General features: G+C 50.4%; 11 non-coding genes and 4 pseudogenes across 11 annotated transcripts; 10 read left to right on the plus strand and 5 right to left on the minus strand.

Annotated features, from left to right (window-relative positions):
• Positions 1-496: 496 nt before the first annotated feature.
• On the minus strand, positions 497-615 carry LOC137987042 (5S ribosomal RNA). Its single transcript, XR_011120226.1, has one exon. It is a non-coding gene; the product is annotated as a 5S ribosomal RNA (ribosomal RNA).
• A 267-nt stretch (positions 616-882) lies between these two features.
• Positions 883-1,074, plus strand: LOC137987012 (U2 spliceosomal RNA). The gene has a single exon (XR_011120200.1). It is a non-coding gene; the product is annotated as a U2 spliceosomal RNA (small nuclear RNA).
• A 5,639-nt stretch (positions 1,075-6,713) lies between these two features.
• Positions 6,714-6,904, plus strand: LOC137987028 (U2 spliceosomal RNA). The gene has a single exon (XR_011120215.1). It is a non-coding gene; the product is annotated as a U2 spliceosomal RNA (small nuclear RNA).
• A 194-nt stretch (positions 6,905-7,098) lies between these two features.
• Positions 7,099-7,262, plus strand: LOC137987060 (U1 spliceosomal RNA). The gene has a single exon (XR_011120242.1). It is a non-coding gene; the product is annotated as a U1 spliceosomal RNA (small nuclear RNA).
• Positions 7,263-8,238: 976 nt separating this feature from the next.
• LOC137987043 (5S ribosomal RNA) lies at positions 8,239-8,357 on the minus strand. Its single transcript, XR_011120227.1, has one exon. It is a non-coding gene; the product is annotated as a 5S ribosomal RNA (ribosomal RNA).
• Positions 8,358-8,624: 267 nt separating this feature from the next.
• LOC137987013 (U2 spliceosomal RNA) lies at positions 8,625-8,816 on the plus strand. Its single transcript, XR_011120201.1, has one exon. It is a non-coding gene; the product is annotated as a U2 spliceosomal RNA (small nuclear RNA).
• Positions 8,817-9,014: 198 nt separating this feature from the next.
• On the plus strand, positions 9,015-9,184 carry LOC137987069 (U1 spliceosomal RNA). Its single transcript, XR_011120250.1, has one exon. It is a non-coding gene; the product is annotated as a U1 spliceosomal RNA (small nuclear RNA).
• A 1,056-nt stretch (positions 9,185-10,240) lies between these two features.
• Positions 10,241-10,365, minus strand: LOC137987048 (5S ribosomal RNA; annotated as a pseudogene).
• A 4,140-nt stretch (positions 10,366-14,505) lies between these two features.
• On the plus strand, positions 14,506-14,649 carry LOC137987034 (U2 spliceosomal RNA; annotated as a pseudogene).
• Positions 14,650-14,842: 193 nt separating this feature from the next.
• Positions 14,843-15,006, plus strand: LOC137987061 (U1 spliceosomal RNA). The gene has a single exon (XR_011120243.1). It is a non-coding gene; the product is annotated as a U1 spliceosomal RNA (small nuclear RNA).
• A 976-nt stretch (positions 15,007-15,982) lies between these two features.
• On the minus strand, positions 15,983-16,101 carry LOC137987047 (5S ribosomal RNA; annotated as a pseudogene).
• Positions 16,102-16,370: 269 nt separating this feature from the next.
• LOC137987014 (U2 spliceosomal RNA) lies at positions 16,371-16,562 on the plus strand. Its single transcript, XR_011120202.1, has one exon. It is a non-coding gene; the product is annotated as a U2 spliceosomal RNA (small nuclear RNA).
• Positions 16,563-22,235: 5,673 nt separating this feature from the next.
• Positions 22,236-22,388, plus strand: LOC137987033 (U2 spliceosomal RNA; annotated as a pseudogene).
• Positions 22,389-22,583: 195 nt separating this feature from the next.
• On the plus strand, positions 22,584-22,747 carry LOC137987062 (U1 spliceosomal RNA). Its single transcript, XR_011120244.1, has one exon. It is a non-coding gene; the product is annotated as a U1 spliceosomal RNA (small nuclear RNA).
• A 976-nt stretch (positions 22,748-23,723) lies between these two features.
• On the minus strand, positions 23,724-23,842 carry LOC137987046 (5S ribosomal RNA). The gene has a single exon (XR_011120230.1). It is a non-coding gene; the product is annotated as a 5S ribosomal RNA (ribosomal RNA).
• Positions 23,843-24,127: the final 285 nt, after the last annotated feature.

Here is a 24,127-nt window from a genome sequence, read left to right on the forward strand (position 1 = left end):
GTTAATTGGATTGTTATCATAAAAAGTAAATCTTTCATGGTCAGGATAGTGTCTTATCGGCCCTTTGAATACGTACTGTCCGTGTTGAGCAGGGAACAGTAAGACTTTGAAGTGCGCTACGTCACGTAAGTCACGTTTTCGCAGGATCAATGTTGTAGTGTTGTAGCCTTCGTTGTATGCATATCATCCGGGCTAGGTTAACTTCCATCTAATGCATAACAGTGCATGCATTTTTTACTTGTCGTATCCTGTTCTTTGCTCACACGAAAAGATACGTTTCATGTCATAAACGTTGGATTGATAAGATCTCGCGCGCACGCGCTCCCTTGGGAATACAAGTTCCACTTTCTCGTGTGAACTATTTTGTTTTTGTTGTATGTCTCATCTTTGACATATCGTTGGCATGTTGTGTTCAAAAAACCTGGTTTGGAATGTTCTTTCATTAAAGGAAACTGAGATTTTTTGAGATAATCAAGTGTACAGAAGGAAAAAGGGAAGCCTACAACACGGGGTATTCCCAGGCGGTCTCCCATCCAAGTACTAACCCCGCCCGACAGGGCTTAACTTCGGTGATCGGACGAGAACCGGTGTTTTCCCTGTGGTATGGTCGTAGACAAGTAATTCGCCGTGAAAATTAACTTTGTTATAAGGGAAAATAAAAACGAGGTCAGAGCAAGCACAATGTGCATTTGTCCTCTTGCCGTCAACGCAAGTGCCATGCAATGCTGGTCCTGCTGCCCACTGTACAAGGGCGATCGTTGTGTGCGCCTCGCTTTCAGGTTGGCTTTGGGCATTCCTTCCTTGGCACGGATTGTAATCGGACCACCATATCTCGTGGCCATGAGACTGGGAGCACCTTGTCCGCTGTGAGCATTTACGGGCATCGCTTCTCGGCCTTTTGGCTAAGATCAAGTGTAGTATCTGTTCTTATCAGCTTAATATCTGATACGCTGCTCATCGAGCAGCTCATATATTAAACTGATTTTTGGAACTGGGCCGTGGAAAAGAGGCTTGCCTCGTCCCGGCCACGGGTTGCCTCGGTATAGCACTACCTCCGAGCGTGGCCCACTTCCCTCTGGGGAAGAAATAATCAAGTGAAAGCAGAACAAATGACCAAGCAACCAACCTTCACATTTCTCTTCTCTTTTCTAGGTAGCATAGCAGCGAGTGGACAGCACGACACGACAGGACGAGGAGCACGTGACCCCCATTACCACATGGTATGCGCAGACAAGTTGCGTTTTTGCGGTTCCGGAGAGGTTGAAAAGGCATACTTACCTGACGCGGGTTTTTATTATCTGCCAGGTTCGTGCCTTTCCTTGTGGTACGCGTAAGTTCCGTATTGGAATTGGAGTGTGGGGACAAGCGTTTTTGGGATTTGTGGTAAGATTTTTGATTCCTGAGTTTTACTGGTGACCCTCCTGGGGACTTATGCTTGGCGTCCTGCCATAACCCAGGGTAGCCAGTCTTTCTGTTCCCTTCCTGGGAGCTTTGCTTTCCGGGGGGACTGTTTTTTCTCTTTTTCCCTTTTCATCATGCCTCTTGCGGCCTTTAAGAGGACAGTAGTCCTCGACCTTTCCGATGTTCCAACCTCTGTTCCCAGGGCGGAACTTGTTACAGCCATCAAGGGAAAGTTCACCCCCTTTGTGATTGACAGTATTCAGTTTGTTCCCGTAAAACTGGTTCAGATTACTTTCGCTGACCCAAAATGTAAAAATATTGTTGAAGGTTATGATTTTGTCACTTTAGCTGGTGCTAAGTGCAAAGTCATGTATGCTGGGCCTCGAGCTCAAAATGTTATGTTGTATCACTATCCCTTTGAGGAGAGTGATGATCGCCTCCGGCCCTACTTTTCCTCGTACGGGAAGGTGGAGACGATAAGGCACCAGCATTACCCGGGTGACCCTGCAATCTGCACTGGAGCCCGTATCATCAAAATGGTTCGTTCTGGCCGGATCCCTCGTAATCTGGACATTGCTGGATATAAATGTAAGGTGTGGTATGTGGGTCAGCCGGCCGAATGTGATATCTGTCGTGGGGAACACCTCACCAAAAACTGTGACTTGCGCGGGAAGTGCCGCAGGTGTCGGGAGCCTGGTCACATGGCCAGGGATTGCCCAACCCCCCCAATGCCTGGGGGAACCCACCATCTTCGCCTGCGACCCCCGCCCATCCGTCCGCTTCACTTGTTGTTGGTGCCACTCCCCCGGAGTCGCTGCCTCCCCTCCTGGATGTCAGTTCTGGTCCTGAGGACCTTCCCACTTCTCCTGCAAGCTCTGACCATGAGGACTCTGGGGACGAGGGGGTAACCCTTCGTCCTCCTGCCCCCACGCAACCTGGTATTTCAAGTTGGGGTTCCCACACCGACCTCAGGGACAATGAGTTATCCCCCCTGGTACTCCACCCATGGCCTCTCCTGCCACCAGTAAATGTTAAGGAGGGTGCGGCCCTCCCTAAAACGGTAATGGTGGGTCCTCGACGCGCGTGCAGGTGGCTGCCTCCCCCGCCGCTGCGTCTGATGGTTTGGCTGCGCCACAGAGTAATACAATGTTAACACTAGTAGTAACGTAGTTGGTGTAATGGACAATACTACTATAGTTAATGGAAAAGAAATGGAAATGGATAATAGTAATAATGTAGTTACTGGAAAAGAAATGACAAATAATGCTGTAGTTAATGGAAAAGAAATGGAAATGGATAATAGTAATAATGGAAAAGAAATGGATACGAATGATAATGAACTAGTTAATGAGACTGAATACAGTCAAAGTATATTTAGTGACGATGACCCTTTAACGGGCATCAATGTAACCCCTGTAAATACCCCACAGGTTCTATCTCTGTCTCCCGTAATGGTTAACGAGGTCGAGCTGACTGATTCACCAGTCACTAAGCGTGGACTTTCGGATGTTGAGGCTTCCTCTGATGATCAGGTCAAGTCTAAGAAGAAAGCGAAGAAACCTCTTCCTGGTTCTGCGGTCCCCGGCCGCTCGAAGTCTGGAAAGGGCAGGGAGTCTGGGAGGGCTGTTCATTCTGGCCTTCCCTCCTTGGCTCCCCCTGCCCCGGTTCGGAGCCGTCGCTCCTAGTTGTGCTGTCTCTCTCTTTCTTCTCAGTTATGGCTCTCTCTATCCTCTCCTTAAACACCAATGGTCTCAGGGACTCGTCCAAGCGCGCTGGTGTTCTGCACTGGTTACGTTCCTTTCCTCAGGTCCCTGACATTGTCTGCCTACAAGAGGGCCCACTGCTCTTCAGACAGTGAATGTCAGTCTGGTTTCGTTCATCTGGTTTTAATGCAGTTGCTTCTGTTGGCTCTGCACACTCTTGTGGTTGCATCATTTTATTCCGCCCCACGGTCACCCTTACGAGCTCTTGGTGTGACACCGCTGGGCGTGTTGTTTTTTGCCACTTTACCCATTCTGGGCACCCGTTTCGTATCTGCTGTCTCTACGCCCCCAATCGCAACCCAGCCCGTGACGACTTCCTGGACGACGTCTCGTCTTGGGTTGATCCCACCTATCCGACCTTCCTTGCCGGGGACTTTAACACTGTGTTCGACCGCGCCCTCGATCGTCGGGGCTCCAATGTCTCTGACACTTCCCGCGAAAGTACTGCTACCTTAAAACGTCTTTTTGACTCCTGCTGTTGTCTGGACATTTGGAGGCACCTGCATCCTTCCGATTCTGCCTTCTCTTGGACTCGCTCAGACGGCCTTATGGCCTCCCGTATTGATCTCATTGGTGCCCCGTACTCCTGTTACCATCAGTCTTGACTTGCGATATTATTCCTTGTCCGTTTTCGGATCACTGTGGTGTGGTGCTTTCTTGTAGTGTCCCAGACATTGCTGCTCCTGGGACAGTTTCTGGAAGCTCAACATTTCTGTCCTCAATGATGAGGACTATATCCAGCATATCACTAATTTTTGGTCCGTTTGGAGGCAGTCCATGCTGTCCTTCCCGTCACTAGCTAAGTGGTGGGATAAGGGCAAGAGCCAAATCAAAGGCCTCACAATTAAATATTGCGCTGAGCGCTCGAAAGAAAACATCGCAGTGTCGAGACCTCCTTGGCCGACTAGCTGGGCATCTTAAGAACCGTGTTGATGCCGGTTTCACCTCCTGTGTTGAGCCGTACCATTCTACCCTGTCTGCCCTTGCTGCCCTAGACCTCGAGGCAGCTCGGGGAGCCCAAGTCCGTGCTCGGGCCAATGGGTTGAGGAAGGTGAAACCTCCTCGGCCTTTTTCTTCCGTCTGGAAAAGAAGCGTGCCGCCGACCGACTTATTTCAGCACTTCGATGCGATGATGGCACAGTGGTCTCGAGTTCAAAGGACCTATGCCAGGCTTTTGCTTCCTTTTATTCTAACTTGTTTAGTGCCGAGCCTACTGACGGGGACGTGGCTCTTTCCCTGCTCGACGCCCTCACCTCCACCTTGTCCGCCGACCAGGCTCAACAGTGTGATGGTCCTCTCCAGTCGGAGGAGTGTTATACTGCTTTATGTGGGATGGCTCGAGGCAAGACCCCGGGCTTGGATGGCCTCCCTATGGAGTTTTATGTCAAATTCTGGCCGGTGCTCGGACAGGACCTCGTGCTCGTCCTGAACTCATGTTATGAGGCTGGCACTCTCAGCCTCTCTCAGCGTCGAGGCATCATTTCTCTCATCTTTAAGACGGGTGACCGGCTGAACCCTCGTAACTGGCGGCCAATTTCCCTCCTTAGTGTGGACTACAAGCTCGCTGCCCGCGTCATCGCTGGGCGTCTCCTGAAGGTTATTCATGCCGTGGTGGCTGAGGATCAAACCTGTGGTGTCCCCGGTCGTTATATTGGTGAGAACGTCGCTTATCTCCGAGACATGGTCCATTACGCCACGCAATCCGGGTCTCCTTGTGCCATCCTCTCGCTCGACCAAGAAAAAGCGTTTGATCGCGTTGATTGGTCCTTTCTGCATGCCACCCTCTGCAGAATGGGTTTCCAAACCTCCTTTCTGCGCTGGATCCGCCTTTTCTATAATGCTGTTCAGAGTGCTGTCATTGTTAACGGTCATGTCTCAAACTTTTTCAGTCTCACACGGGGGGTGCGTCAAGGCTGCCCCCTCGCACCTTTGCTGTATGTTATGGTCGCTGAGGTCTTGGCCGCCAATATTCGAGCAAATCCCGCCATTACTGGACCTTTGCTGCCTGGACTGCCCTCACCGCTCTCTCCAATTTCCCAGTACGCGGATGACACATCGCTCATCTTGTCCTCCGATGCCTCCATTAGGGCTGTTTTTGACACCTACACAAGGTATGAGCTTGGTTCTGGATCCAAGCTCAACCTGACAAAGTCTCGCGGCTTGTGGCTGGGGTCTTGGGCTGGCCGAACTGACCCCCCTGTCCCTCTCGACTGGACATCTTCTAAGCTTAAAATCCTCGGAGTCTTCATTGGCCCGCATGACATTGATGAACTAATTGGCGGCCTCGGATAGAGGCTGTGGAACGCGTCCTCTCCTCCTGGCGTCAGCGCTCCTTGTCTTTTCATGGCAAGGCTTTGGTCATCAATTGCCTGGCCCTCGCCAGGGTTTGGTATGTGGCATCCCTGGTCCACATGCCCCCCTGGGTACTTAAAGAACTTAACTCCCTTGTTTTCTCATTCTTCTGGAAAACCAAGCGGGAGCTCGTTGCACGTGCTGTGGTCGTTCAGCCCACATCGCTGGGAGGTTTCTCGGTGGTGGACATTAAGCTCAAGGTTTGGTCGCTTCTGGGTCAGTGGGTCAAACGGTCTACTTTGTCCTCGTCAAGCTGGTCCTCCTTTGTGTCGTACTGGTTTCAATCGTGTTTTGCTGCCTCCTCTCTTGATGTTTTCTCCCGTCCCGCTGCCTTCGACAGGTCCCTGTTACCGCCATTTTACTCCTCTTTGCTTTTGGCCTGGGAGTCGCTTGGTGGCTCTTTTTCCCCCTCCCGGGGAACTTTGGTTTTCGCATCCTCTGACCCTCACGTTGTCGCCTCCGTGGCTTTTTTTCTCTGCCAAAGTCGGTTACCAGTTTCTTTTATCCTGTTCCTCTGTCACACCGCACTGTGTAGTTAAGTTCTTTCCCTCCTTTGGGGACCTTTACTGGTATGATACGTGGCGCCAGTTCCACTTCTTTGATTTTGACCGCTTTGTTGTTGATTTCTCCTGGAAGGTAGCTCATGGTGTGATTTACACTGCTGAGCGTCTTCTCTCTTTTGGTTTATCTGTCTCCTCCGCTTGTTTTTGTGGTCCTGTCGTCGAGTCACTGTCGCATTTGCTCTTTGTGTGTCCCCTTGCTCAAAGTGTTGTTGGTTGGCTACAGTCCCTCCTTTTTCATTTCTCGCCTATGTGTCCTGTGCTTGAGCGTCGCCATTTACTTTTTGGTTTCAATTCCACTGAGCTTCACGCAGTGCCCAAAGTCTTCAGTTACCTGTTGTGTGCCTGTAAGTTTCACATCTGGCTGGCCCGCAATGACTACCGCTTTCGTTCTGTCAACCTGGGGCCCTCGCCGTCATTGAGGGAGCAAAGGCCCGTGTCAAGTTCCACCTCCCCTTGCTCTTCAAGCGTTTTTCAACCCGGAGACGTCGACGTTATTTTGCCCGCCAGTGGGGGGCGGATGGAGTCATCGCCTCTATGTTTCCAACAAGCTCGTTTTTCGCTTCGGGCCACCTGCTTAATTCACCCTCTGTACCACCTGATTTGCTTAGTTTTATTTCGCCTCTGTCGCCTAATACTGGTGACCAATGCCTCAGGCGTTGGATGAGTCTGTCGACTGGTGACCTTTGGTCTGCCATTCACCGCTGCTCATCGAGCAGCTCATATATTAAACTGATTTTTGGAACTGGGCCGTGGAAAAGAGGCTTGCCTCGTCCCGGCCACGGGTTGCCTCGGTATAGCACTACCTCCGAGCGTGGCCCACTTCCCTCTGGGGAAGAAATAATCAAGTGAAAGCAGAACAAATGACCAAGCAACCAACCTTCACATTCTCTTCTCTTTTCTAGGTAGCATAGCAGCGAGTGGACAGCACGACACGACAGGACGAGGAGCACGTGACCCCCATTACCACATGGTATGCGCAGACAAGTTGCGTTTTGCGGTTCCGGAGAGGTTGAAAAGGCATACTTACCTGACGCGGGAGGCACTGTGATCAGGGAGGCAGTCCTCTCAAGGTGAGGCTCTTTCATTGCACTTCGATTGGGTTGACCCTTGCGATTACCCCAAATGTGGGTAACTCGAGCGTATAATTTCTGGTAGTGGGGACCTGCGTTCGCGCTAGTCCCCGCACCAAACCCCGGTGGCAAAGTTGGCTAATGGGAAGGTTTGTTGGTAACGTTTCAGGCAGGGCAGGGAAGGAGATGCGGTGGCGGTGTAAGGACTAAGGAAGGTGAGTTGTATTTGTGAATTCCACTGCTGAAATTGTAGGTGAATGTTCCGTACTTGGTGCACTGCAAAACTGTGATTTTATTTCTTTCATTCTTGGCCGTAGAGAGAGCGAGAGGACGTGTTTATTTCAGCCGCATCGATTTCCATCGATAGACGAGTGAGACAAGAAAATGCCAGCGGGTCGAGCTCTTATCCTCGTGCATCGTTTCGAAAACGTAAGTGGATGTGTGTTTGTACTGCTCCATCGCGATAGATTTCTTTTGCGTTGTGTTATGTTGCGTTCTGGAGAGCCCGTTTTGCATTGAGTAACTGAGGACCCGCCAGATCAGTTGGCGTTACATTTCTGTGGCCAACACTTTGTGGTTTCTCTATGTTATCAGTTAATTGGATTGTTATCATAAAAAGTAAATCTTTCATGGTCAGGATAGTGTCTTATCGGCCCTTTGAATACGTACTGTCCGTGTTGAGCAGGGAACAGTAAGACTTTGAAGTGCGCTACGTCACGTAAGTCACGTTTTCGCAGGATCAATGTTGTAGTGTTGTAGCCTTCGTTGTATGCATATCATCCGGGCTAGGTTAACTTCCATCTAATGCATAACAGTGCATGCATTTTTTACTTGTCGTATCCTGTTCTTTGCTCACACGAAAAGATACGTTTCATGTCATAAACGTTGGATTGATAAGATCTCGCGCGCACGCGCTCCCTTGGGAATACAAGTTCCACTTTCTCGTGTGAACTATTTTGTTTTTGTTGTATGTCTCATCTTTGACATATCGTTGGCATGTTGTGTTCAAAAAACCTGGTTTGGAATGTTCTTTCATTAAAGGAAACTGAGATTTTTTGAGATAATCAAGTGTACAGAAGGAAAAAGGGAAGCCTACAACACGGGGTATTCCCAGGCGGTCTCCCATCCAAGTACTAACCCCGCCCGACAGGGCTTAACTTCGGTGATCGGACGAGAACCGGTGTTTTCCCTGTGGTATGGTCGTAGACAAGTAATTCGCCGTGAAAATTAACTTTGTTATAAGGGAAAATAAATACGAGTTAAGAGCAAGCACAATGTGCATTTGTCCTCTTGCCGTCAACGCAAGTGCCATGCAATGCTGGTCCTGCTGCCCACTGTACAAGGGCGATCGTTGTGTGCGCCTCGCTTTCAGGTTGGCTTTGGGCATTCCTTCCTTGGCACGGATTGTAATCGGACCACCATATCTCGTGGCCATGAGACTGGGAGCACCTTGTCCGCTGTGAGCATTTACGGGCATCGCTTCTCGGCCTTTTGGCTAAGATCAAGTGTAGTATCTGTTCTTATCAGCTTAATATCTGATACGCTGCTCATCGAGCAGCTCATATATTAAACTGATTTTTGGAACTGGGCCGTGGAAAAGAGGCTTGCCTCGTCCCGGCCACGGGTTGCCTCGGTATAGCACTACCTCCGAGCGTGGCCCACTTCCCTCTGGGGAAGAAATAATCAAGTGAAAGCAGAACAAATGACCAAGCAACCAACCTTCACATTCTCTTCTCTTTTCTAGGTAGCATAGCAGCGAGTGGACAGCACGACACGACAGGACGAGGAGCACGTTACCCCCATTACCCACAATGGTATGCGCAGACCAAGTTGCGTTTTGGCGGTTCCGTAGAGGTTGAAAAGGCATACTTACCTGAACGCGGTAGGCACTGTGCTCATGTGAGGCCGTCCTCTCAAGGTGGAAGGGCTCTTTTCATTGCACTTCGATTGGGTTGACCCTTGCGATTACCCCAAATGTGGGTAACTCGAGCGTATAATTTCTGGTAGTGGGGACCTGCGTTCGCGCTAGTCCCGCGCACCAAACCCCGATGCGAAAGTTGGCTAAGTGGTAAGGTTTGTGTTGGTAACGTTTCAGGCAGGGCAGGGAAGGAGATTGCGGTTGGCGGTTGTTAAGGACTAAGGAATGTGAGTTGTACATTTGTGAATTCCACTGCTGAAATTGTAGGCTGAATGTTCCGTTAACTTGGTGCACTGCAAAAACTGTGATTTTATTTCTGTCATTCTTGGCCGTGTATAGAGAGAGCGATGAGGACGTGTTTATTTCAGCCGCATCGATTTCCATCGATAGACGAGTGAGACAAGAAAATGCCAGCGGGTCGAGCCTCTTATCCCTCGTGCATCGTTTCGAAAAACGTAAGTGGATGTGTGTTTGTACTGCTCCATCGCGGATAGATTTCTTTTGCGTTGTGTTCATGTTGCGTTCTCGAGAGCCCGGTTTGCAATTGAGTAACTGAGGACCCTCCCCCCCCCCATCCCCAGAATCAGTTGGCGTTACATTTCTGTGGCCAAACACTTTGTGGGTTCTCTATGGTTATCAGGTTAATTGGATTGTTTTTATCATAAAAAGTAAATCTTTCCATGGTCAGGATAGTGTCTTATCGGCCCTTTGAATACGTATCTGTCCGTGGTTGAGCAGCGGAACAGTAAGACTTTGACAGTGCGCTACGTACAAGTAAGTCCAACGTTTTCGCAGGATCAATGTTGTAGTGTTGTAGCCTTCGTTGTATGCAATATCATCCGGGCTAGGTTAACTTCCATCTAATGCATAACAGTGCATGCATTTTTTTACTTGTCGTTATCCTGTTCTTTGGCTCACACGAAACGATTACGTTTCATGTCATAAACGTTGGATTGATAAGAGATGCTCGGGCCGCGCACCGCGCTCCCTTGGGAATTCAAGTTCCACTTTCTCGTGTTGAACTATTTTGTTTTTGTTGTATGTCTCATCTTTGACATATCGTTTGGCATGTTGTGTTCAAAAAACCTGGTTTGGAATGGGGGTTTTTTTCCTTTCATTAAAGGAAACTGAGTATTTTTTGAGATCATCAAGTGTACAGAAGGAAAACAGGGAAGCCTACAAACACCGGGGTATTCCCAGGCGGTCTCCTCATCCAAGTACTAACCCCGCCCGGACAGGGCTTAACTTCGGTGATCGGACGAGAAAACCGGTGTTTTCCCTTTGGTATGGTCGTAGACAAGTAATTCGCCGTGAAAAACTTAAACTTGTTATAAGGGAAAATAAAAACGAGGTCAGAAGGCAAGCCACAATGTGCATTTGTCCTCTTGCCGTCAACGCAAGTGCCATGGCCATGCTGGTCCTGCTGCCCACTGTACAAGGGACGATCGTTGTGTGCGCCTCGCTTTCAGGTTGGCTTTGGGCATTCCTTCCTTGGCACGGATTGTAATCGGACCACCATATCTCGTGGCCCATGAGACTGGGAAGCACCTTGTCCCGCTGTGAGCATTTACGGTGGACTTTCGGATGTTGAGGCTTCCTCTGATGATCAGGTCAAGTCTAAGAAGAAAGCGAAGAAACCTCTTCCTGGTTCTGCGGTCCCCGGCCGCTCGAAGTCTGGAAAGGGCAGGGAGTCTGGGAGGGCTGTTCATTCTGGCCTTCCCTCCTTGGCTCCCCCTGCCCCGGTTCGGAGCCGTCGCTCCTAGTTGTGCTGTCTCTCTCTTTCTTCTCAGTTATGGCTCTCTCTATCCTCTCCTTAAACACCAATGGTCTCAGGGACTCGTCCAAGCGCGCTGGTGTTCTGCACTGGTTACGTTCCTTTCCTCAGGTCCCTGACATTGTCTGCCTACAAGAGGGCCCACTGCTCTTCAGACAGTGAATGTCAGTCTGGTTTCGTTCATCTGGTTTTAATGCAGTTGCTTCTGTTGGCTCTGCACACTCTTGTGGTTGCATCATTTTATTCCGCCCCACGGTCACCCTTACGAGCTCTTGGTGTGACACCGCTGGGCGTGTTGTTTTTTGCCACTTTACCCATTCTGGGCACCCGTTTCGTATCTGCTGTCTCTACGCCCCCAATCGCAACCCAGCCCGTGACGACTTCCTGGACGACGTCTCGTCTTGGGTTGATCCCACCTATCCGACCTTCCTTGCCGGGGACTTTAACACTGTGTTCGACCGCGCCCTCGATCGTCGGGGCTCCAATGTCTCTGACACTTCCCGCGAAAGTACTGCTACCTTAAAACGTCTTTTTGACTCCTGCTGTTGTCTGGACATTTGGAGGCACCTGCATCCTTCCGATTCTGCCTTCTCTTGGACTCGCTCAGACGGCCTTATGGCCTCCCGTATTGATCTCATTGGTGCCCCGTACTCCTGTTACCATCAGTCTTGACTTGCGATATTATTCCTTGTCCGTTTTCGGATCACTGTGGTGTGGTGCTTTCTTGTAGTGTCCCAGACATTGCTGCTCCTGGGACAGTTTCTGGAAGCTCAACATTTCTGTCCTCAATGATGAGGACTATATCCAGCATATCACTAATTTTTGGTCCGTTTGGAGGCAGTCCATGCTGTCCTTCCCGTCACTAGCTAAGTGGTGGGATAAGGGCAAGAGCCAAATCAAAGGCCTCACAATTAAATATTGCGCTGAGCGCTCGAAAGAAAACATCGCAGTGTCGAGACCTCCTTGGCCGACTAGCTGGGCATCTTAAGAACCGTGTTGATGCCGGTTTCACCTCCTGTGTTGAGCCGTACCATTCTACCCTGTCTGCCCTTGCTGCCCTAGACCTCGAGGCAGCTCGGGGAGCCCAAGTCCGTGCTCGGGCCAATGGGTTGAGGAAGGTGAAACCTCCTCGGCCTTTTTCTTCCGTCTGGAAAAGAAGCGTGCCGCCGACCGACTTATTTCAGCACTTCGATGCGATGATGGCACAGTGGTCTCGAGTTCAAAGGACCTATGCCAGGCTTTTGCTTCCTTTTATTCTAACTTGTTTAGTGCCGAGCCTACTGACGGGGACGTGGCTCTTTCCCTGCTCGACGCCCTCACCTCCACCTTGTCCGCCGACCAGGCTCAACAGTGTGATGGTCCTCTCCAGTCGGAGGAGTGTTATACTGCTTTATGTGGGATGGCTCGAGGCAAGACCCCGGGCTTGGATGGCCTCCCTATGGAGTTTTATGTCAAATTCTGGCCGGTGCTCGGACAGGACCTCGTGCTCGTCCTGAACTCATGTTATGAGGCTGGCACTCTCAGCCTCTCTCAGCGTCGAGGCATCATTTCTCTCATCTTTAAGACGGGTGACCGGCTGAACCCTCGTAACTGGCGGCCAATTTCCCTCCTTAGTGTGGACTACAAGCTCGCTGCCCGCGTCATCGCTGGGCGTCTCCTGAAGGTTATTCATGCCGTGGTGGCTGAGGATCAAACCTGTGGTGTCCCCGGTCGTTATATTGGTGAGAACGTCGCTTATCTCCGAGACATGGTCCATTACGCCACGCAATCCGGGTCTCCTTGTGCCATCCTCTCGCTCGACCAAGAAAAAGCGTTTGATCGCGTTGATTGGTCCTTTCTGCATGCCACCCTCTGCAGAATGGGTTTCCAAACCTCCTTTCTGCGCTGGATCCGCCTTTTCTATAATGCTGTTCAGAGTGCTGTCATTGTTAACGGTCATGTCTCAAACTTTTTCAGTCTCACACGGGGGGTGCGTCAAGGCTGCCCCCTCGCACCTTTGCTGTATGTTATGGTCGCTGAGGTCTTGGCCGCCAATATTCGAGCAAATCCCGCCATTACTGGACCTTTGCTGCCTGGACTGCCCTCACCGCTCTCTCCAATTTCCCAGTACGCGGATGACACATCGCTCATCTTGTCCTCCGATGCCTCCATTAGGGCTGTTTTTGACACCTACACAAGGTATGAGCTTGGTTCTGGATCCAAGCTCAACCTGACAAAGTCTCGCGGCTTGTGGCTGGGGTCTTGGGCTGGCCGAACTGACCCCCCTGTCCCTCTCGACTGGACATCTTCTAAGCTTAAAATCCTCGGAGTCTTCATTGGCCCGCATGACATTGATGAACTAATTGGCGGCCTCGGATAGAGGCTGTGGAACGCGTCCTCTCCTCCTGGCGTCAGCGCTCCTTGTCTTTTCATGGCAAGGCTTTGGTCATCAATTGCCTGGCCCTCGCCAGGGTTTGGTATGTGGCATCCCTGGTCCACATGCCCCCCTGGGTACTTAAAGAACTTAACTCCCTTGTTTTCTCATTCTTCTGGAAAACCAAGCGGGAGCTCGTTGCACGTGCTGTGGTCGTTCAGCCCACATCGCTGGGAGGTTTCTCGGTGGTGGACATTAAGCTCAAGGTTTGGTCGCTTCTGGGTCAGTGGGTCAAACGGTCTACTTTGTCCTCGTCAAGCTGGTCCTCCTTTGTGTCGTACTGGTTTCAATCGTGTTTTGCTGCCTCCTCTCTTGATGTTTTCTCCCGTCCCGCTGCCTTCGACAGGTCCCTGTTACCGCCATTTTACTCCTCTTTGCTTTTGGCCTGGGAGTCGCTTGGTGGCTCTTTTTCCCCCTCCCGGGGAACTTTGGTTTTCGCATCCTCTGACCCTCACGTTGTCGCCTCCGTGGCTTTTTTTCTCTGCCAAAGTCGGTTACCAGTTTCTTTTATCCTGTTCCTCTGTCACACCGCACTGTGTAGTTAAGTTCTTTCCCTCCTTTGGGGACCTTTACTGGTATGATACGTGGCGCCAGTTCCACTTCTTTGATTTTGACCGCTTTGTTGTTGATTTCTCCTGGAAGGTAGCTCATGGTGTGATTTACACTGCTGAGCGTCTTCTCTCTTTTGGTTTATCTGTCTCCTCCGCTTGTTTTTGTGGTCCTGTCGTCGAGTCACTGTCGCATTTGCTCTTTGTGTGTCCCCTTGCTCAAAGTGTTGTTGGTTGGCTACAGTCCCTCCTTTTTCATTTCTCGCCTATGTGTCCTGTGCTTGAGCGTCGCCATTTACTTTTTGGTTTCAATTCCACTGAGCTTCACGCAGTGCCCAAAGTCTTCAGTTACCTGTTGTGTGCCTGTAAGTTTCACATCTGGCTGGCCCGCAATGACTACCGCTTTCGTTCTGTCAACCTGGGGCCCTCGCCGTCATTGAGGGAGCAAAGGCCCGTGTCAAGTTCCACCTCCCCTTGCTCTTCAAGCGTTTTTCAACCCGGAGACGTCGACGTTATTTTGCCCGCCAGTGGGGGGCGGATGGAGTCATCGCCTCTATGTTTCCAACAAGCTCGTTTTTCGCTTCGGGCCACCTGCTTAATTCACCCTCTGTACCACCTGATTTGCTTAGTTTTATTTCGCCTCTGTCGCCTAATACTGGTGACCAATGCCTCAGGCGTTGGATGAGTCTGTCGACTGGTGTTAATATCTGATTACGCTGCCTCATCGAGCCAGCTCTATATATTAAACTGATTTTTGGAACTGCGGACGTGGAAAAAAGAGGCTTGCCTCGTCCCCGGCCACGGGTTGCCTCGGTATAGCACTACCTCCGAGCGTGGCCCACTTCCCTCTGGGGAAGAAATAATCAAGTGAAAGCAGAACAAATGACCAAGCAACCAACCTTCACATTCTCTTCTCTTTCTAGGTAGCATAGCAGCGAGTGGACAGCACGACACGACAGGACGAGGAGCACGTGACCCCCATTACCACATGGTATGCGCAGACAAGTTGCGTTTTGCGGTTCCGGAGAGGTTGAAAAGGCATACTTACCTGACGCGGGAGGCACTGTGATCAGGGAGGCAGTCCTCTCAAGGTGAGGCTCTTTCATTGCACTTCGATTGGGTTGACCCTTGCGATTACCCCAAATGTGGGTAACTCGAGCGTATAATTTCTGGTAGTGGGGACCTGCGTTCGCGCTAGTCCCCGCACCAAACCCGGTGGCAAAGTTGGCTAATGGGAAGGTTTGTTGGTAACGTTTCAGGCAGGGCAGGGAAGGAGATGCGGTGGCGGTGTAAGGACTAAGGAAGGTGAGTTGTATTTGTGAATTCCACTGCTGAAATTGTAGGTGAATGTTCCGTACTTGGTGCACTGCAAAACTGTGATTTTATTTCTTTCATTCTTGGCCGTAGAGAGAGCGAGAGGACGTGTTTATTTCAGCCGCATCGATTTCCATCGATAGACGAGTGAGACAAGAAAATGCCAGCGGGTCGAGCTCTTATCCTCGTGCATCGTTTCGAAAACGTAAGTGGATGTGTGTTTGTACTGCTCCATCGCGATAGATTTCTTTTGCGTTGTGTTATGTTGCGTTCTGGAGAGCCCGTTTTGCATTGAGTAACTGAGGACCCGCCAGATCAGTTGGCGTTACATTTCTGTGGCCAACACTTTGTGGTTTCTCTATGTTATCAGTTAATTGGATTGTTATCATAAAAAGTAAATCTTTCATGGTCAGGATAGTGTCTTATCGGCCCTTTGAATACGTACTGTCCGTGTTGAGCAGGGAACAGTAAGACTTTGAAGTGCGCTACGTCACGTAAGTCACGTTTTCGCAGGATCAATGTTGTAGTGTTGTAGCCTTCGTTGTATGCATATCATCCGGGCTAGGTTAACTTCCATCTAATGCATAACAGTGCATGCATTTTTTACTTGTCGTATCCTGTTCTTTGCTCACACGAAAAGATACGTTTCATGTCATAAACGTTGGATTGATAAGATCTCGCGCGCACGCGCTCCCTTGGGAATACAAGTCCACTTTCTCGTTGTGAAACTATTTTGTTTTTGTTGTATGTCTCATCTTTGACATATCGTTGGCATGTTGTGTTTCAAAAAACCTGGTTTGGAATGTTCTTTCATTAAAGGAAACTGAGATTTTTTGAGATAATCAAGTGTACAGAAGGAAAAGGGAAGCCTACAACACGGGGTATTCCCATGCGGTCTCACATCCAAGTACTAACCACGAACGACAGGGCTTTACTTCGGTGATCGGACTAGTACCGGTGTTTTACCTGTTGTATGGTCGTAGACAAGTAATTAGCAGTGAAAATTAACTTTGTTATAAGGGAAAATAAAAACGAGGTCAGAGCAAGCACAATGTGCATTTGTCCTCTTGCCGTCAACGCCAAGTGCCATGCAATGCTGGTCCTGCTGCCCACTGTACAAGGGCGATCGTTGGTGTGCGCCTCGCTTTCAGGTTGGCTTTGGGCATTCCTTCCTTGGCACGGATTGTAATCGGACCACCATATCTCGTGGCCATGAGACTGGGAGCACCTTGTCCGCTGTGAGCATTTACGGGCATCGCTTCTCGGCCTTTTGGCTAAGATCAAGTGTAGTATCTGTTCTTATCAGCTTAATATCTGATACGCTGCTCATCGAGCAGCTCATATATTAAACTGATTTTTGGAACTGGGCCGTGGAAAAGAGGCTTGCCTCGTCCCGGCCACGGGTTGCCTCGGTATAGCACTACCTCCGAGCGTGGCCCACTTCCCTCTGGGGAAGAAATAATCAAGTGAAAGCAGAACAAATGACCAAGCAACCAACCTTCACATTTCTCTTCTCTTTTCTAGGTAGCATAGCAGCGAGTGGACAGCACGACACGACAGGACGAGGAGCACGTGACCCCCATTACCACATGGTATGCGCAGACAAGTTGCGTTTTTGCGGTTCCGGAGAGGTTGAAAAGGCATACTTACCTGACGCGGGTTTTTATTATCTGCCAGGTTCGTGCCTTTCCTTGTGGTACGCGTAAGTTCCGTATTGGAATTGGAGTGTGGGGACAAGCGTTTTTGGGATTTGTGGTAAGATTTTTGATTCCTGAGTTTTACTGGTGACCCTCCTGGGGACTTATGCTTGGCGTCCTGCCATAACCCAGGGTAGCCAGTCTTTCTGTTCCCTTCCTGGGAGCTTTGCTTTCCGGGGGGACTGTTTTTTCTCTTTTTCCCTTTTCATCATGCCTCTTGCGGCCTTTAAGAGGACAGTAGTCCTCGACCTTTCCGATGTTCCAACCTCTGTTCCCAGGGCGGAACTTGTTACAGCCATCAAGGGAAAGTTCACCCCCTTTGTGATTGACAGTATTCAGTTTGTTCCCGTAAAACTGGTTCAGATTACTTTCGCTGACCCAAAATGTAAAAATATTGTTGAAGGTTATGATTTTGTCACTTTAGCTGGTGCTAAGTGCAAAGTCATGTATGCTGGGCCTCGAGCTCAAAATGTTATGTTGTATCACTATCCCTTTGAGGAGAGTGATGATCGCCTCCGGCCCTACTTTTCCTCGTACGGGAAGGTGGAGACGATAAGGCACCAGCATTACCCGGGTGACCCTGCAATCTGCACTGGAGCCCGTATCATCAAAATGGTTCGTTCTGGCCGGATCCCTCGTAATCTGGACATTGCTGGATATAAATGTAAGGTGTGGTATGTGGGTCAGCCGGCCGAATGTGATATCTGTCGTGGGGAACACCTCACCAAAAACTGTGACTTGCGCGGGAAGTGCCGCAGGTGTCGGGAGCCTGGTCACATGGCCAGGGATTGCCCAACCCCCCCAATGCCTGGGGGAACCCACCATCTTCGCCTGCGACCCCCGCCCATCCGTCCGCTTCACTTGTTGTTGGTGCCACTCCCCCGGAGTCGCTGCCTCCCCTCCTGGATGTCAGTTCTGGTCCTGAGGACCTTCCCACTTCTCCTGCAAGCTCTGACCATGAGGACTCTGGGGACGAGGGGGTAACCCTTCGTCCTCCTGCCCCCACGCAACCTGGTATTTCAAGTTGGGGTTCCCACACCGACCTCAGGGACAATGAGTTATCCCCCCTGGTACTCCACCCATGGCCTCTCCTGCCACCAGTAAATGTTAAGGAGGGTGCGGCCCTCCCTAAAACGGTAATGGTGGGTCCTCGACGCGCGTGCAGGTGGCTGCCTCCCCCGCCGCTGCGTCTGATGGTTTGGCTGCGCCACAGAGTAATACAATGTTAACACTAGTAGTAACGTAGTTGGTGTAATGGACAATACTACTATAGTTAATGGAAAAGAAATGGAAATGGATAATAGTAATAATGTAGTTACTGGAAAAGAAATGACAAATAATGCTGTAGTTAATGGAAAAGAAATGGAAATGGATAATAGTAATAATGGAAAAGAAATGGATACGAATGATAATGAACTAGTTAATGAGACTGAATACAGTCAAAGTATATTTAGTGACGATGACCCTTTAACGGGCATCAATGTAACCCCTGTAAATACCCCACAGGTTCTATCTCTGTCTCCCGTAATGGTTAACGAGGTCGAGCTGACTGATTCACCAGTCACTAAGCGTGGACTTTCGGATGTTGAGGCTTCCTCTGATGATCAGGTCAAGTCTAAGAAGAAAGCGAAGAAACCTCTTCCTGGTTCTGCGGTCCCCGGCCGCTCGAAGTCTGGAAAGGGCAGGGAGTCTGGGAGGGCTGTTCATTCTGGCCTTCCCTCCTTGGCTCCCCCTGCCCCGGTTCGGAGCCGTCGCTCCTAGTTGTGCTGTCTCTCTCTTTCTTCTCAGTTATGGCTCTCTCTATCCTCTCCTTAAACACCAATGGTCTCAGGGACTCGTCCAAGCGCGCTGGTGTTCTGCACTGGTTACGTTCCTTTCCTCAGGTCCCTGACATTGTCTGCCTACAAGAGGGCCCACTGCTCTTCAGACAGTGAATGTCAGTCTGGTTTCGTTCATCTGGTTTTAATGCAGTTGCTTCTGTTGGCTCTGCACACTCTTGTGGTTGCATCATTTTATTCCGCCCCACGGTCACCCTTACGAGCTCTTGGTGTGACACCGCTGGGCGTGTTGTTTTTTGCCACTTTACCCATTCTGGGCACCCGTTTCGTATCTGCTGTCTCTACGCCCCCAATCGCAACCCAGCCCGTGACGACTTCCTGGACGACGTCTCGTCTTGGGTTGATCCCACCTATCCGACCTTCCTTGCCGGGGACTTTAACACTGTGTTCGACCGCGCCCTCGATCGTCGGGGCTCCAATGTCTCTGACACTTCCCGCGAAAGTACTGCTACCTTAAAACGTCTTTTTGACTCCTGCTGTTGTCTGGACATTTGGAGGCACCTGCATCCTTCCGATTCTGCCTTCTCTTGGACTCGCTCAGACGGCCTTATGGCCTCCCGTATTGATCTCATTGGTGCCCCGTACTCCTGTTACCATCAGTCTTGACTTGCGATATTATTCCTTGTCCGTTTTCGGATCACTGTGGTGTGGTGCTTTCTTGTAGTGTCCCAGACATTGCTGCTCCTGGGACAGTTTCTGGAAGCTCAACATTTCTGTCCTCAATGATGAGGACTATATCCAGCATATCACTAATTTTTGGTCCGTTTGGAGGCAGTCCATGCTGTCCTTCCCGTCACTAGCTAAGTGGTGGGATAAGGGCAAGAGCCAAATCAAAGGCCTCACAATTAAATATTGCGCTGAGCGCTCGAAAGAAAACATCGCAGTGTCGAGACCTCCTTGGCCGACTAGCTGGGCATCTTAAGAACCGTGTTGATGCCGGTTTCACCTCCTGTGTTGAGCCGTACCATTCTACCCTGTCTGCCCTTGCTGCCCTAGACCTCGAGGCAGCTCGGGGAGCCCAAGTCCGTGCTCGGGCCAATGGGTTGAGGAAGGTGAAACCTCCTCGGCCTTTTTCTTCCGTCTGGAAAAGAAGCGTGCCGCCGACCGACTTATTTCAGCACTTCGATGCGATGATGGCACAGTGGTCTCGAGTTCAAAGGACCTATGCCAGGCTTTTGCTTCCTTTTATTCTAACTTGTTTAGTGCCGAGCCTACTGACGGGGACGTGGCTCTTTCCCTGCTCGACGCCCTCACCTCCACCTTGTCCGCCGACCAGGCTCAACAGTGTGATGGTCCTCTCCAGTCGGAGGAGTGTTATACTGCTTTATGTGGGATGGCTCGAGGCAAGACCCCGGGCTTGGATGGCCTCCCTATGGAGTTTTATGTCAAATTCTGGCCGGTGCTCGGACAGGACCTCGTGCTCGTCCTGAACTCATGTTATGAGGCTGGCACTCTCAGCCTCTCTCAGCGTCGAGGCATCATTTCTCTCATCTTTAAGACGGGTGACCGGCTGAACCCTCGTAACTGGCGGCCAATTTCCCTCCTTAGTGTGGACTACAAGCTCGCTGCCCGCGTCATCGCTGGGCGTCTCCTGAAGGTTATTCATGCCGTGGTGGCTGAGGATCAAACCTGTGGTGTCCCCGGTCGTTATATTGGTGAGAACGTCGCTTATCTCCGAGACATGGTCCATTACGCCACGCAATCCGGGTCTCCTTGTGCCATCCTCTCGCTCGACCAAGAAAAAGCGTTTGATCGCGTTGATTGGTCCTTTCTGCATGCCACCCTCTGCAGAATGGGTTTCCAAACCTCCTTTCTGCGCTGGATCCGCCTTTTCTATAATGCTGTTCAGAGTGCTGTCATTGTTAACGGTCATGTCTCAAACTTTTTCAGTCTCACACGGGGGGTGCGTCAAGGCTGCCCCCTCGCACCTTTGCTGTATGTTATGGTCGCTGAGGTCTTGGCCGCCAATATTCGAGCAAATCCCGCCATTACTGGACCTTTGCTGCCTGGACTGCCCTCACCGCTCTCTCCAATTTCCCAGTACGCGGATGACACATCGCTCATCTTGTCCTCCGATGCCTCCATTAGGGCTGTTTTTGACACCTACACAAGGTATGAGCTTGGTTCTGGATCCAAGCTCAACCTGACAAAGTCTCGCGGCTTGTGGCTGGGGTCTTGGGCTGGCCGAACTGACCCCCCTGTCCCTCTCGACTGGACATCTTCTAAGCTTAAAATCCTCGGAGTCTTCATTGGCCCGCATGACATTGATGAACTAATTGGCGGCCTCGGATAGAGGCTGTGGAACGCGTCCTCTCCTCCTGGCGTCAGCGCTCCTTGTCTTTTCATGGCAAGGCTTTGGTCATCAATTGCCTGGCCCTCGCCAGGGTTTGGTATGTGGCATCCCTGGTCCACATGCCCCCCTGGGTACTTAAAGAACTTAACTCCCTTGTTTTCTCATTCTTCTGGAAAACCAAGCGGGAGCTCGTTGCACGTGCTGTGGTCGTTCAGCCCACATCGCTGGGAGGTTTCTCGGTGGTGGACATTAAGCTCAAGGTTTGGTCGCTTCTGGGTCAGTGGGTCAAACGGTCTACTTTGTCCTCGTCAAGCTGGTCCTCCTTTGTGTCGTACTGGTTTCAATCGTGTTTTGCTGCCTCCTCTCTTGATGTTTTCTCCCGTCCCGCTGCCTTCGACAGGTCCCTGTTACCGCCATTTTACTCCTCTTTGCTTTTGGCCTGGGAGTCGCTTGGTGGCTCTTTTTCCCCCTCCCGGGGAACTTTGGTTTTCGCATCCTCTGACCCTCACGTTGTCGCCTCCGTGGCTTTTTTTCTCTGCCAAAGTCGGTTACCAGTTTCTTTTATCCTGTTCCTCTGTCACACCGCACTGTGTAGTTAAGTTCTTTCCCTCCTTTGGGGACCTTTACTGGTATGATACGTGGCGCCAGTTCCACTTCTTTGATTTTGACCGCTTTGTTGTTGATTTCTCCTGGAAGGTAGCTCATGGTGTGATTTACACTGCTGAGCGTCTTCTCTCTTTTGGTTTATCTGTCTCCTCCGCTTGTTTTTGTGGTCCTGTCGTCGAGTCACTGTCGCATTTGCTCTTTGTGTGTCCCCTTGCTCAAAGTGTTGTTGGTTGGCTACAGTCCCTCCTTTTTCATTTCTCGCCTATGTGTCCTGTGCTTGAGCGTCGCCATTTACTTTTTGGTTTCAATTCCACTGAGCTTCACGCAGTGCCCAAAGTCTTCAGTTACCTGTTGTGTGCCTGTAAGTTTCACATCTGGCTGGCCCGCAATGACTACCGCTTTCGTTCTGTCAACCTGGGGCCCTCGCCGTCATTGAGGGAGCAAAGGCCCGTGTCAAGTTCCACCTCCCCTTGCTCTTCAAGCGTTTTTCAACCCGGAGACGTCGACGTTATTTTGCCCGCCAGTGGGGGGCGGATGGAGTCATCGCCTCTATGTTTCCAACAAGCTCGTTTTTCGCTTCGGGCCACCTGCTTAATTCACCCTCTGTACCACCTGATTTGCTTAGTTTTATTTCGCCTCTGTCGCCTAATACTGGTGACCAATGCCTCAGGCGTTGGATGAGTCTGTCGACTGGTGACCTTTGGTCTGCCATCGCTGCTCATCGAGCAGCTCATATATTAAACTGATTGTTGGAACTGGGCCGTGGAAAAGAGGCTTGCCTCGTCCCGGCCACGGGTTGCCTCGGTATAGCACTACCTCCGAGCGTGGCCCACTTCCCTCTGGGGAAGAAATACTCAAGTGAAAGCAGAACAAATGACCAAGCAACCAACCTTCACATTCTCTTCTCTTTTCTAGGTAGCATAGCAGCGAGTGGACAGCACGACACGACAGGACGAGGAGCACGTGACCCCCATTACCACATGGTATGCGCAGACAATGTTGCGTTTTGCGGTTCCGGAGAGGTTGAAAAGGCATACTTACCTGACGCGGGAGGCACGGTGATCAGGGAGGCAGTCCTCTCAAGGTGAGGCTCTTTCATTGCACTTCGATTGGGTTGACCCTTGCGATTACCCCAAATGTGGGTAACTCGAGCGTATAATTTCTGGTAGTGGGGACCTGCGTTCGCGCTAGTCCCCGCACCAAACCCGGTGGCAAAGTTGGCTAATGGGAAGGTTTGTTGGTAACGTTTCAGGCAGGGCAGGGAAGGAGATGCGGTGGCGGTGTAAGGACTAAGGAAGGTGAGTTGTATTTGTGAATTCCACTGCTGAAATTGTAGGTGAATGTTCCGTACTTGGTGCACTGCAAAACTGTGATTTTATTTCTTTCATTCTTGGCCGTAGAGAGAGCGAGAGGACGTGTTTATTTCAGCCGCATCGATTTCCATCGATAGACGAGTGAGACAAGAAAATGCCAGCGGGTCGAGCTCTTGATCCTCGTGCATCGTTTCGAAAACGTAAGTGGATGTGTGTTTGTACTGCTCCATCGCGATAGATTTCTTTTGCGTTGTGTTATGTTGCGTTCTGGAGAGCCCGTTTTGCATTGAGTAACTGAGGACCCGCCAGATCAGTTGGCGTTACATTTCTGTGGCCAACACTTTGTGGTTTCTCTATGTTATCAGTTAATTGGATTGTTATCATAAAAAGTAAATCTTTCATGGTCAGGATAGTGTCCTTATCGGCCCTTTGAATACGTACTGTCCGTGTTGAGCAGGGAACAGTAAGACTTTGAAGTGCGCTACGTCACGTAAGTCACGTTTTCGCAGGATCAATGTTGTAGTGTTGTAGCCTTCGTTGTATGCATATCATCCGGGCTAGGTTAACTTCCATCTAATGCATAACAGTGCATGCATTTTTTACTTGTCGTATCTGTTCTTTGCTCACACGAAAAGATACGTTTCATGTCATAAACGTTGGATTGATAAGATCTCGCGCGCACGCGCTCCCTTGGGAATACAAGTTCCACTTTCTCGTGTGAACTATTTTGTTTTTTGTTGTATGTCTCATCTTTGAAATATCGTTGGCATGTTGTGTTCAAAAAACCTGGTTGGAATGTTCTTTCATTAAAGGAAACTGAGATTTTTTGAGATAATCAATGTACAGAAGGAAAAAAGGGAAGCCTACAACACGGGTATTCCCAGGCGGTCTCCCATCCAAGTACTAACCCCGCCCGACAGGGCTTAACTTCGGTGATCGGACCGAGAACCGGTGTTTTCCCTGTGGTATGGTCGTAGACAAGTAATTTCCGCCGTGAAAATTGAAAATTAACTGTGTTATAAGGGAAAATAAAAACGAGGTCAGAGCAAGCACAATGTGCATTTGTCCTCTTGCCGTCAAACGCAAGTGCCATGCAATGCTGGTCCTGCTGCCCACTGTACAAGGCGATCGTTGTGTGCGCCTCGCTTTCAGGTTGGCTTTGGGCATTCCTCCTTGGCACGGATTGTAATCGGACCACCATATCTCGTGGCCATGAGACTGGGAGCACCTTGTCCGCTGTGAGCATTTACGGGCAATCGCTTCT

Source organism: Montipora foliosa, unplaced genomic scaffold (assembly GCF_036669935.1).
Source record: "Montipora foliosa isolate CH-2021 unplaced genomic scaffold, ASM3666993v2 scaffold_306, whole genome shotgun sequence".
Taxonomy (NCBI): Eukaryota; Metazoa; Cnidaria; class Anthozoa; order Scleractinia; family Acroporidae; genus Montipora; species Montipora foliosa.